Below are 10,130 nucleotides of genomic sequence, written 5' to 3'. Positions count from 1 at the left end.
TTGGTAGGTATTAATAAATGTTAAATACACAGATAAATAAAGTTTGTATTCCATGGTAAAAGATTTCTCCCAGGAAGTACTCTGTACAGCGAGATCAAAGACTAAAACAAGCAAACAGACCAACAGGAATCCCACCACATCACTCTGGGTCTTCAGCTGCACTCACCCCATCACTGTGTGGGCAAGGAGGGAGGTCCAGCCCTCTCATTCGCTCGTGTGGCCCCGAAGGCGCACTGAGTTTCCCTTATTGTCTTGGCCTACTCTCACTCTGAGTCTTCTGGTGAGGTCTTCCCGCAAGATGTGTGAATTCCCAAGGATTTCCACTCCCATAGTCACTTGTGGCTGAGTTCCTACCCCCAACCCAATTTCCCTGCATCTCTCCTGATACAACTGCTCCTCAGGGCCCACCCGACATCAGTCCCATCCTCTTAACCTGACTCCCAGCAGCACCTCCGTGAGTCTCCAGAGATGCTGAAGATGCATCAACAGTGGGGTTCACTCCCCACCAGGACCGCGACATCAAACACACCCAAAATTGGACATGATCCCCCTCCCTCAATCCTTCACCTGCCCCAGCATCAGTAGCTTCTCACCGGCCACCCACCTCCCCAGACCCCAACTTCTTATCCGCAGGTCTATACCCCATTCCTTCTGACTTCTCCCAGAAACTCATTTTCCCAATGTCCACACAGCTCACTCTGCAGCACAGTGACCACGAAACAGTGTCACGCAGAAATGTGTTTCTGTGGGAGAAGCACTCTCCGAGAAGAAAGGATCAGTAAACTTGGTAATAGGGCAATGGAAATGATCAAATCTGAGGAAGAAAAGGAAAAAGGGTCAAAGAAAAGTGAGAGTAGCTTAACATATCCATGGGGCACCATTGAGTCCCCACGATGGGGTTGCTGATAACGGGGTTGCTCTCTGCATGTGAGAGAAGGGGGGTGGAGAGAAGGTGTGGAAAATGGCCATACCTTCCACTTGATTTTGGTGTGAACTTAAAACTGTCCTAAAAAATAAATTCTTCAGTTTAGAAAAACAATTATAGATTAAAATTTAATCTTATAGATTAAAAATTAAAGTACAATCTGGATTTTTTTTTAAATCAACAAAATTCACAAACTTTTACCTGGATAGACTGAGGAAAAAAAGAGAGAAGGCTCAAATTACTAAACATCGGCTATGAACATGGGGACATTGCTACTGATTTTACAGAAATAAAATTTAAAAATAAGAAAACACTGTAAGCAATTAGATGCCAAGAAATTGGATAACGTAGACTAAATGGACAAATTCTTACAAACACAAAACCTACCAAGATTAAATCATGAAGAAATAGAAAATCTAAATAGACCTATAATTAGTAAGGAGATTAAATCAGTAATCAAAAGTCTCCTGACAAAGGAAAGCCCAGGACTGAAGGCTTCACCAGTGAATCCAACAAACATTTAAAGGAGAACTGAAGTCACCTCTTCTCAAACTTTTCCAAAAGTTTAAAGAGAAAGGAACACTCCTTTACTCATTCTATAAAGCCAACATTACCCTTGTATCAAAGCTAGACAAAAACAGGACAAGAAAACTACAGACCAATAGTCCTTATGAAATGGATGCAGAAATTCTCAACCAAATTCAACCAAATTAGCAAACCAAATTTGGCAGCATAGGAAAAAGATTATACGCCAAGCAGGTAGGACTTATTCCTGGGATGCAAACATGATACAATGATATGCAAATCGATCAGTGTCATATACCACATTAACAGAACAAGGGGGAAAAGCCCATAACCGTCTCAATTGATGTGGACAGGCATTTGACAAAACTCCAACCCTTTTATCTTAAAAACACTCAACACACTAGGAATCGAAGGAAGCGCCTACAACATGATAAAAATATGAAAAACCCACAATAAACATCATACTCGGCGGTGAAAGACTTAAGTCTTTCCCCCTAAGATCAGGAACATGACAGGGATGCCTTCTTTTGCCGCTGCTACCCAACATTGCCCCGGAAGTCCTAAGCACAGCAGGTAGACAACAGAAAGAAATAGAAGACAACCAGAATGAAAAGAAAGAAGTAAAACTATCTCTGTTCACAGATGATAAGATCTTACACGTAAAAAACCCTAAAGATTACACGTGTGCACGTGCACACACACACACACTCGATAATTAATAATAATAAACTAATAAATCCAGCAAGGTAGCAGGATACAAAGTCAACAAGCAAAAGTCGGTTGCATTTCAGCACATGAACAATAAGCAACCTGAAAAGGAAATTAAGACAACAATTCCATTAACAATTCGATCAAAAAGAAAAACATACTTGGGAATTAACAAAGGAAGCGAAAGACTTGTACGATAAAAACCATAAAACATTTCTGAAAGACGTCAAAGAAGACAAATTAGTGGGGAGATCCCATGTTCATGGACTGGAGGACTTCAGATTGTCCACCCAAAGTGATCTACAGATTTAATGCAGAAAGAGGAAAGCGTATGCTAAAATTCATATGGAATTTCAAGGGACCCTGAATAGCCAAAACAATCCTGAGAAAGAAGAACAGAGCTGGAAGATTCACACTTCCTGATTTCAAAATCACTACAAAGCTACAGTAATCAAAACCGGATGCTACTGGCATAAGGAGAGACATAGAGACTACTGGAATAGAAGAGAGAGTCCAGAATGAGCCCTCAGATACATAGTCAAAGGATTATGACTACATAATCCTTTCTGTGACTACACCGAAAACATACTTTGATCAGTAGTCTCAGTTAGCCATTCAACAAACATTCACTGAGTCAGGAACTTAGGGATGAAGAAGCCTACAAAGGTGAAAGACACACACACATACCGTCCAGAATCTCCACGTCTGGTGAACACAGCAGACATTCAGGAAATTATTATAACATACCATGTTAAGTGCCATCATAAAGGGCCGTGTGATGTGTAATGTGTTTCTGAGCTACATCTACAAACTCTAGCGTACCACAACTCACATGCAAGTCCAAAACTCCAGTGTGACTGTAAAATAGTCTGGACAAGTAGGACGTCTCTAACAGGCTTGGGAGTCCCCACCAGCCCGGTCAAGACTGTCTCACAATGATGATGTAACCAAGACTTCACAGACTCCAGACCCGCATCCTGGTCTGAAGGCTCCCCACCTCCTCCACCCCCACCACTCTGCTGTGTTCCCTTTATCCCTCCTAGATGCAGGAAGGATACCCAGCGATAAATCTTGCATGTTTAATGTCGTCTTGGCATCTGCTCTTTGGAGGACCTCAACTAACACAAGGGGTGTCTCAGTAACCTATCACTGCACTAAAACACTACCCTAAACAGTCACTTTATTACATTTCATGATCTTGTGGATCAGGAATTTGGGTGAGTCTCCACAGGGTAATTCTTTGGTTTCATGGGGCAGATGGGCTGTTTGTGAGGGTCCGAGAGGCTCACATGTCTGCCACCTTGTTGCAGGTGGCTGGAGATCACGGCTCAGCAGAGATGGTCAGCCCGATTGCATACACGTGGTCTCTCCACCATGAGATGGGAAGGTGACAGGACTTCACACACTGTGGTTCAGGGCTCGAAGGGCAGGTGTTCCCACAAGCAAGGAGCTGGATAGCCTCAGAAGTCACGGGTGCTGGAGTCCGCTGGTCAAAGCAACCACAAGCCCGCCCAGAGTAAAGACAGGGGACACGCATGCCACCTTGATACACCAAGCACCAAAAAAAATTGAGGTTATGCTTTAAAACTGCCACATGGGGTCATCCTTCCTCTTATGAAACCATCTACCACTCACACTGGAGATTTCTTCATTCTAACACAAGTGCGCTTGCTGCAATTAAATGTTGTAAGGATCGGCAAAGGTAAGTCCTAGTTTGTACCCTTTTTGCCACCACAGCCCAGTCATCAATGCCCCAACCAACAAACACCTCTCTTTCAGTGTTGGTGCTTTACTGTTCTGGAGACAGATGAATCTATAGACTGTGGTGACCATGGCTGTGTCTTTGGGGACAGATGTTATATCTTCTTCAGGTATGGAAGGCTGTCGTGCAACATGACCCTGGACACTTATTCACTGATCTTTCTACGTGTGTGAAAGAGTAACTCTGAATACCAGCACGCGGGAAGAGGACGGTGAACCGCACTTTGGCCCGAGCTCCAGCTAAGGGACAGCTGTGATCTGTGGCAATGTCAGTGGGTGAGGAGAAACACGGTGTCATGATTACCAAAGGGTGATAGGTCCAAGTTGAGGGAACAGCACAGGGTTTTATCCCTGCTGTCTTTTGCTGAGGCATTTTCCTGAGGATTCTAGACTTTGGAACCCGGGACCAGAGACTGCCCCTGATTACAAAGTAATGGTGGACTTGCTGTCTCTGACTTGGATGATGATGACTGTTGAGTTTGTTCTGTATGCAGGTGTATGGGTTACACATTCGCCTGGAAGAGACCTTGAGAACAACCTAAGCTTATTCAGATGCATTTGACAGGCTTCTTTCTCTTGCCTCTCAGATTAGCAAACTTGCCTAGCCCCGAATAAAAACAAGCAACTCTATAGAAAAGTTGAGAACCTTACATAATGGGTTGAAGTTCTGTTTGAACTTAACACCTACTCTACTTCCTCAGTTTACCTGTAACTAGATCACACACAGGGAAGAATCCACCTCAAAGTACCTAGACCACAACTTCTTAACCTATGGAATTATTCTAGTACAGACACCATGCTCAATCTAATACTTCTTTAAGCTTCTGTGACATTGGTAGGAACGGTGGAGTTCTGGGCAGAAAAGACAGTGTCTATGTCTGAACTGTTCAGAATTAGAAACTTAGTGATTAGCATTATCACTGGCACATAGAAGTCATCTAATAAATATTTGTCGAATGGTTGAATGCATTAATGAATATTTATTTGAGTTAACTTGCTCAATTAAAATTTTCATTTTAGATATCTTTCAGGAGATGATGATATAAATTGAGAATGATAGGCAGAATACAGAGTACTTTAAATTTGAAATAGCTAAATGGTTTCCATTCAGCTTAAGTATTAATACTTAGAAAGATACTCATTATAATTTACTAGGATAAATTTCCTTTGAACGCCATTTCTTACATATCCAGATCAGACAAATATAGCCTTTTTAGCTAAACCCTATTATTCTGATTATCTAAATAACTGTCACATCGCCAACAAAGACTAAAGGGTATCGTGTTAATTACTTTCAGACAGGGAATTTATCTGTTTTGTTCAGTATCTAAAAGAGCATATGACATAGAGTAGGCACCCATTTATCATTTGTTGAAAGAAGAAATTAATTAACTGATATATAAATGAGTGGTCTGGAAACGCATTGAATAGAAATAGACTTTTTCCTGAATGATACCCCTTTTCCTGGGCTCACTGGCAAAATTGCCACCATGTGAAAGCTTGGAATAATGATTTGGGATATTCCATATTCCAAGCACTCTGGTGCTTAATTTTCCTCTTGGTTGTCCATGGCTATCTAGCGAATAAACCCCAAACCTAATGTCTTGAAACTACTACAACCATTTATTCTCACTCGTAAATCTGTGGATGGACTCGATGGTCCTGGGGGCCTTGATCAGGGTCTCCTCAGGAAGTGGCTGGGCTCGAATGTCCAAGATTGCTTCATTCACAGGTCTGGTGCCTTGGCACAGGTGGCTGGAGGGATGGTACCTCTTTCTCTCTCCAAATGGCCTCTTTACACCGTGGCCGATGCCCAAACCTACGGATTCCAAGAAGCAGGGTGCAGAAGCATCACTTCTGCCCTGTCGCATCATGCCAGGCAGCCCGGATTCAATGTGAGGCAAAACAAAGTCCACTTCTCAACAGGAGGGCGTGACAAAGACTGTGTAACCATCTCTGTCCACCTTACCTGCTTAGGTTCCAGGAATCACGGCAACCCTGAAATGAGGGTAGTATTTCACCCATTTCATAGAAGAGGGAACCCTCATAGCTTCTCTGTGATGACACTTGGGGTTGAAGCCATGGCTGTGTGTTTCCAGTCTTTGTTATTGCCTCTCCAGTAAGATAACGGTAAGGATCTACCTTCTGTCTTGCTTGTCCCTTTCTTGGGCCTGAAAGCCATATTATTTATAGAATTATCGGAGCCTTGGATTGCTTTTGGTTCCAAATACTGTCCCTTCAGGGTTGGCCATCATTGTTGTCCACACAAAAAGCACCCATTCCTTATGCAGCCTGGCCTTCCTTTCTTTCCACAGCCCAGTGAATGGTTTACCTCCTGTGTTCTGGTCTTTGAATAAGGCTGTGCTCACCTGAGTTAACCCCACGGATTTCAGCTCAAGGTTAACTTGCCCTAATAAAACAACCACTTTCTCTGCTGATGTGTCCGCTGAGAATGCAAAAAAGTTTAATAGTGGCCTAGCAATCATAATCCTCCTGTACCCCGAAGTCCTGAAGATATTTCATATTTTCTTCTAGCAATTTTATTCTACTGTATTTAGCTTATTTTTATTTATGTACATGTGTATGTATGTATGTACATACTTATTTATTTTATTTTATTTTATTTTATTTTATTTTGAGAGAGGGGGAGCATGAACCGGAGAGGGGCAAAGAGGGAGAAAGAACCCCAAGCAGGCTCTGTGCTGTCAGTGCTGAGGCTGACACAGGGTTCGGTCCCACAAACTGTGAGATCATGACCTGAGCTAAAATCAAGAGTCAGACACAACCGACTGAGCCACCCAGGCGCCCTGCTTTGTACCTACATTTTGAGCTTATTTTTATATTTTTCCTGAAGTAGGGACCTAATTTATCTTTTTCCATATAGTGAACCAATTTTTCCTACAAAATGTTTAAGTAACCCAAACTCTCATAGGCCTGTTTCTGGGTTCTGTTCTGTTCCGTGAGCTGTTTGTATGTTTCCATACTGTTACCGCATTATTTTTCCTATGGCTGGGTGATGTGTCTGACTGGTTAGTAGGGTGAGTCTGTCTCCTCTTTTCTTTTTCAGGACTTTTTTATTTTTTTAATTTATTTTTATTAAAAAAAATTTTTAACAATTTATTCATTTTTGAGAGACAGAGCACAAGTGGGAGAGGGCAGAGAGAGAAGGAGACACAGAATCCAAAGCAGGCTCCAGGCTCTGACCTGTCAGCACAGAGCCCAACGTGGGGTTCGAACCCATGAACCTTGAGATCATGACCTGAGTTGAAGTTGGATGCTTAACCAACTGAGCCACCCAGGTACCTCTTTATGACTGTCTTAATCAGATATCAGGGAACTACAGCCCCTGGGCCAAACTCTGCCCACCAACTATTTGTCATTAAAGTTTTATTGGAACACAACCATGCCCATTTGCTTACATACTGCCAATGGCTCCTTTTGAGCCCCGTGACAGTAGAGTTGAGTAGTTGCATCCAGCCACCAAAGCTTGAAATGGTTAGTATTTGTTACAGAAAAAGTTTGCCAACTCCTGGTCTTAGTTATTCACAGACTTGAATTCTTCCACATGAAGATCAGAAATATTTTGGCAAGGTTCCCAGCTCCAGGTTCTTGATTACAAGCAACAGAAGCTGGTTCTATCTGATGTAATGTAGAAATGAATTTACTGCAGAAGACATCGGAGTTAACTGGAGATCTTGGGAAAAAGCCCAGAGAAACAGGCTCAAAATCTGGGCGTGAACCAAGGAAGAGCAGGTGGCAGCAGGACAGACAGACAGAAGGGAGCACCTGCTGGGATGCCAACATGGAGGCTGCCACAGTGAAAAGTCCTCTGAACCCTTCCCGCATCACTGCACCACTCAGGATTCAGAACCCTGAGAAAGAGAATTTCATGTCTGAGCTCGGATCACGTACTCATATGCTAGTTTCCAAAGAGCAAGAAGGGGTGTCTGGCCCTTCTTCCACTTCCACAGAGGGGTTCCTGCCTTCTACCAAGACTCACTCAGTGGAGGACTCATTCCAAATATGAGCAGGGCAGGATCTCCCCAAAGGTGACCGTGACTTTGCTTGAAACTGCATTAAATTAGGGAAAAATTGTTACCTTTAAATATTGAAGACGATTCATCTCACTATTAATTCAACTCTTTCTTTATACCCTTTGCTGGAGTTTTAAATTTTCTTCTGTAATGACCCTGTGAATTTTTGTCTCTTAAGTCCTTGATATTTTGCAGTTTGGTTGTTGTTGTTTTGGTATTTTATTGTCTACTATCTTCTTGACTTTATTATGGCTGATATTGAGGGGTGCTACTGATTTTTGTGCATTGGCCTTATAATATTGACCTTTCTTATTATTTCCAAAAGTCTGTTGGTTTTTAGTCTTCGTGTAAATGATCACAATACTTACGATTGTGATGATCTCATCTCTTTCCATCCAATCCTTGTATTTCTTAGTATTCTTTCCTGTCTTATTACATTGGCCTGAACCTCCAGTGTTATGTAGAACATTATGATAGCATGAGTCTTGCATTGTTCCAGATCTTAAAGGGAATGCTTTTCAAGTGTTTCCAGGTAAAAAGATAAATACTTTTCTATCCCATTGAGGAAGTTTCTTTTTGTTTCTAGTTTTCTACTAACTTACATAGTAAATAAGATGCTTTTTGTGCATCTGTTGAAATGTTCTTAAGTATTTCCTTCTTTAGCTTGTTAGTATATGAAATTACATTAATAGTTTTTTTCTAACGTAGTATTTTTCTCCTTACATTCCTAAACGTTAACCATAATTTATCACAATATAGTATATTCTTTTAATCATTGAATTCAGTGAGCTAGTACACATTAGGATGTTTGCATCAGTATTCACCAGTGAGACTGGACTGTAATCTACTTTTAGTGTACTGTCTTTCATCAAGTTTTCATACGAGAGTTAAATTGGCTTCATCAAAGGAAATGGCAATCTTATCCTTCCTAAAGAAATAATAAAACTAAGGTTACAAATCAGTAAGATGGAGAATTTTCAAAAGTGAAAACGATTACCCAAATTACAATTTGTTCTTTTAAAAAGAGACAGATAACCAGTTGCCCACACTCCCCAGTCTGCCCTGGAGAGCTCCACGTGACACCCGCTCTCCTGGTAGTTAGTAACAGCAGCCCCTGTCTCCCACAATACCTTACCCACGGGGTGAACCTGCCACGACGGACGTGGGTTTGAGGCTGTGCATGAGCCGAATCACAGGGTAAACGTACCTGGTCTGTCTGGGTTGTAGGCTTCTCACTGGCAGTGTAGGAATCGTAACATTCACCTCCCTGGGAAGCTGGAAGTGCACCATAAATAAAGCAAGTAAACTGTCAACATCTACACAAAAGTAAGTTGACTCCAGCACCAGTGACTGCCGTCCCTGCGACCCACCAAGTGGAGCCAGGATCCCAGCGCCCAGACTCAACAGAAGAATCCCAAAGCCATCTTGACCAGAGGCAGGGGACTCCGTGTGAGGCCACACCACCACGAAGTGACAGAAAAGATACGTGTTGGTCTCCTCCCCTCAATTCCTGGCACAGGCCTCCTGATACCCTGGTAATGTCCTGGCTGATCGGAGTGTCTTTTACTTGTATGAGGTGACCCCAGGGGGTGTCCTTTCACCACAAAGACCAAGCCAGGATTAGGAGCTTGAAATTTCAGCACCCTCACCCTCCATTCTCTCGGGAAGGGAGAGGGGCTGAAAATGGACTGATCATGCCTAAAGCAAGGGGCTAAGAAGCTCCTGTTCTGGGGCCTCCCAGAACTCACCCCACGCGACTCTTCGTCTGGCTGTTCATCTGCACCTTTGTCGTGTCCTTTAATAAGCGGGTAAACGTGTTTCCCTGAGTTCTGAGAGCTGCCCTAGCAAATGCTTTACTCTGACGAGGGCGAGCGTGCGATCGCGCGATCGCGAGATGTCCAGCCAAGGTGGACAGAAGTCGCGAGGACCCTGGGGACCCACCCCTCACGACCCACAACTGAAATGGGGGTTGAGGAACAGAGTCCCGGGACTGAGCCCTGACCGGGTGGGATCTGAGGCCTCCTCAGGGACACAGCGTGGGGCTGAGCGAAAACGTGGGACACGCAGCTGGACGTTGGGGAGAACCGGTGTCAGAAACGCGTGTGCGCATGCGCACCGGCGGGCGGGAGCTGACGGCGGCAGGCGGGCGGGGAGAGGTGCGCTTGCGCACGGGCCGG

The 10,130-nt window shown here is 43.4% G+C and overlaps 1 long non-coding RNA gene across 2 annotated transcripts; it reads right to left on the bottom strand.

The window, feature by feature from the left end:
* Window positions 1-8,697: 8,697 nt before the first annotated feature.
* On the bottom strand, window positions 8,698-10,035 carry LOC125176815 (uncharacterized). 2 transcript variants are annotated; one of them, XR_007156402.1, is made up of 3 exons: window positions 9,702-10,035; window positions 9,161-9,228; window positions 8,698-8,881 (listed from the first exon to the last, which is right to left on the bottom strand). It is a non-coding gene; the product is annotated as an uncharacterized LOC125176815 (long non-coding RNA). The 2 variants fall into 2 exon arrangements; XR_007156401.1 differs by lacking the exon at window positions 9,702-10,035 and having other exon boundaries at window positions 9,161-9,241.
* Between the last annotated feature and the right edge of the window lie 95 nt (window positions 10,036-10,130).

The sequence above is a fragment of the Prionailurus viverrinus genome, chromosome D1 (assembly GCF_022837055.1).
Source record: "Prionailurus viverrinus isolate Anna chromosome D1, UM_Priviv_1.0, whole genome shotgun sequence".
NCBI classification, from domain to species: Eukaryota; Metazoa; Chordata; class Mammalia; order Carnivora; family Felidae; genus Prionailurus; species Prionailurus viverrinus.
Note: the sequence above shows the minus strand (reverse complement) of the source record. Positions and strands in the feature narration are given on the sequence as shown.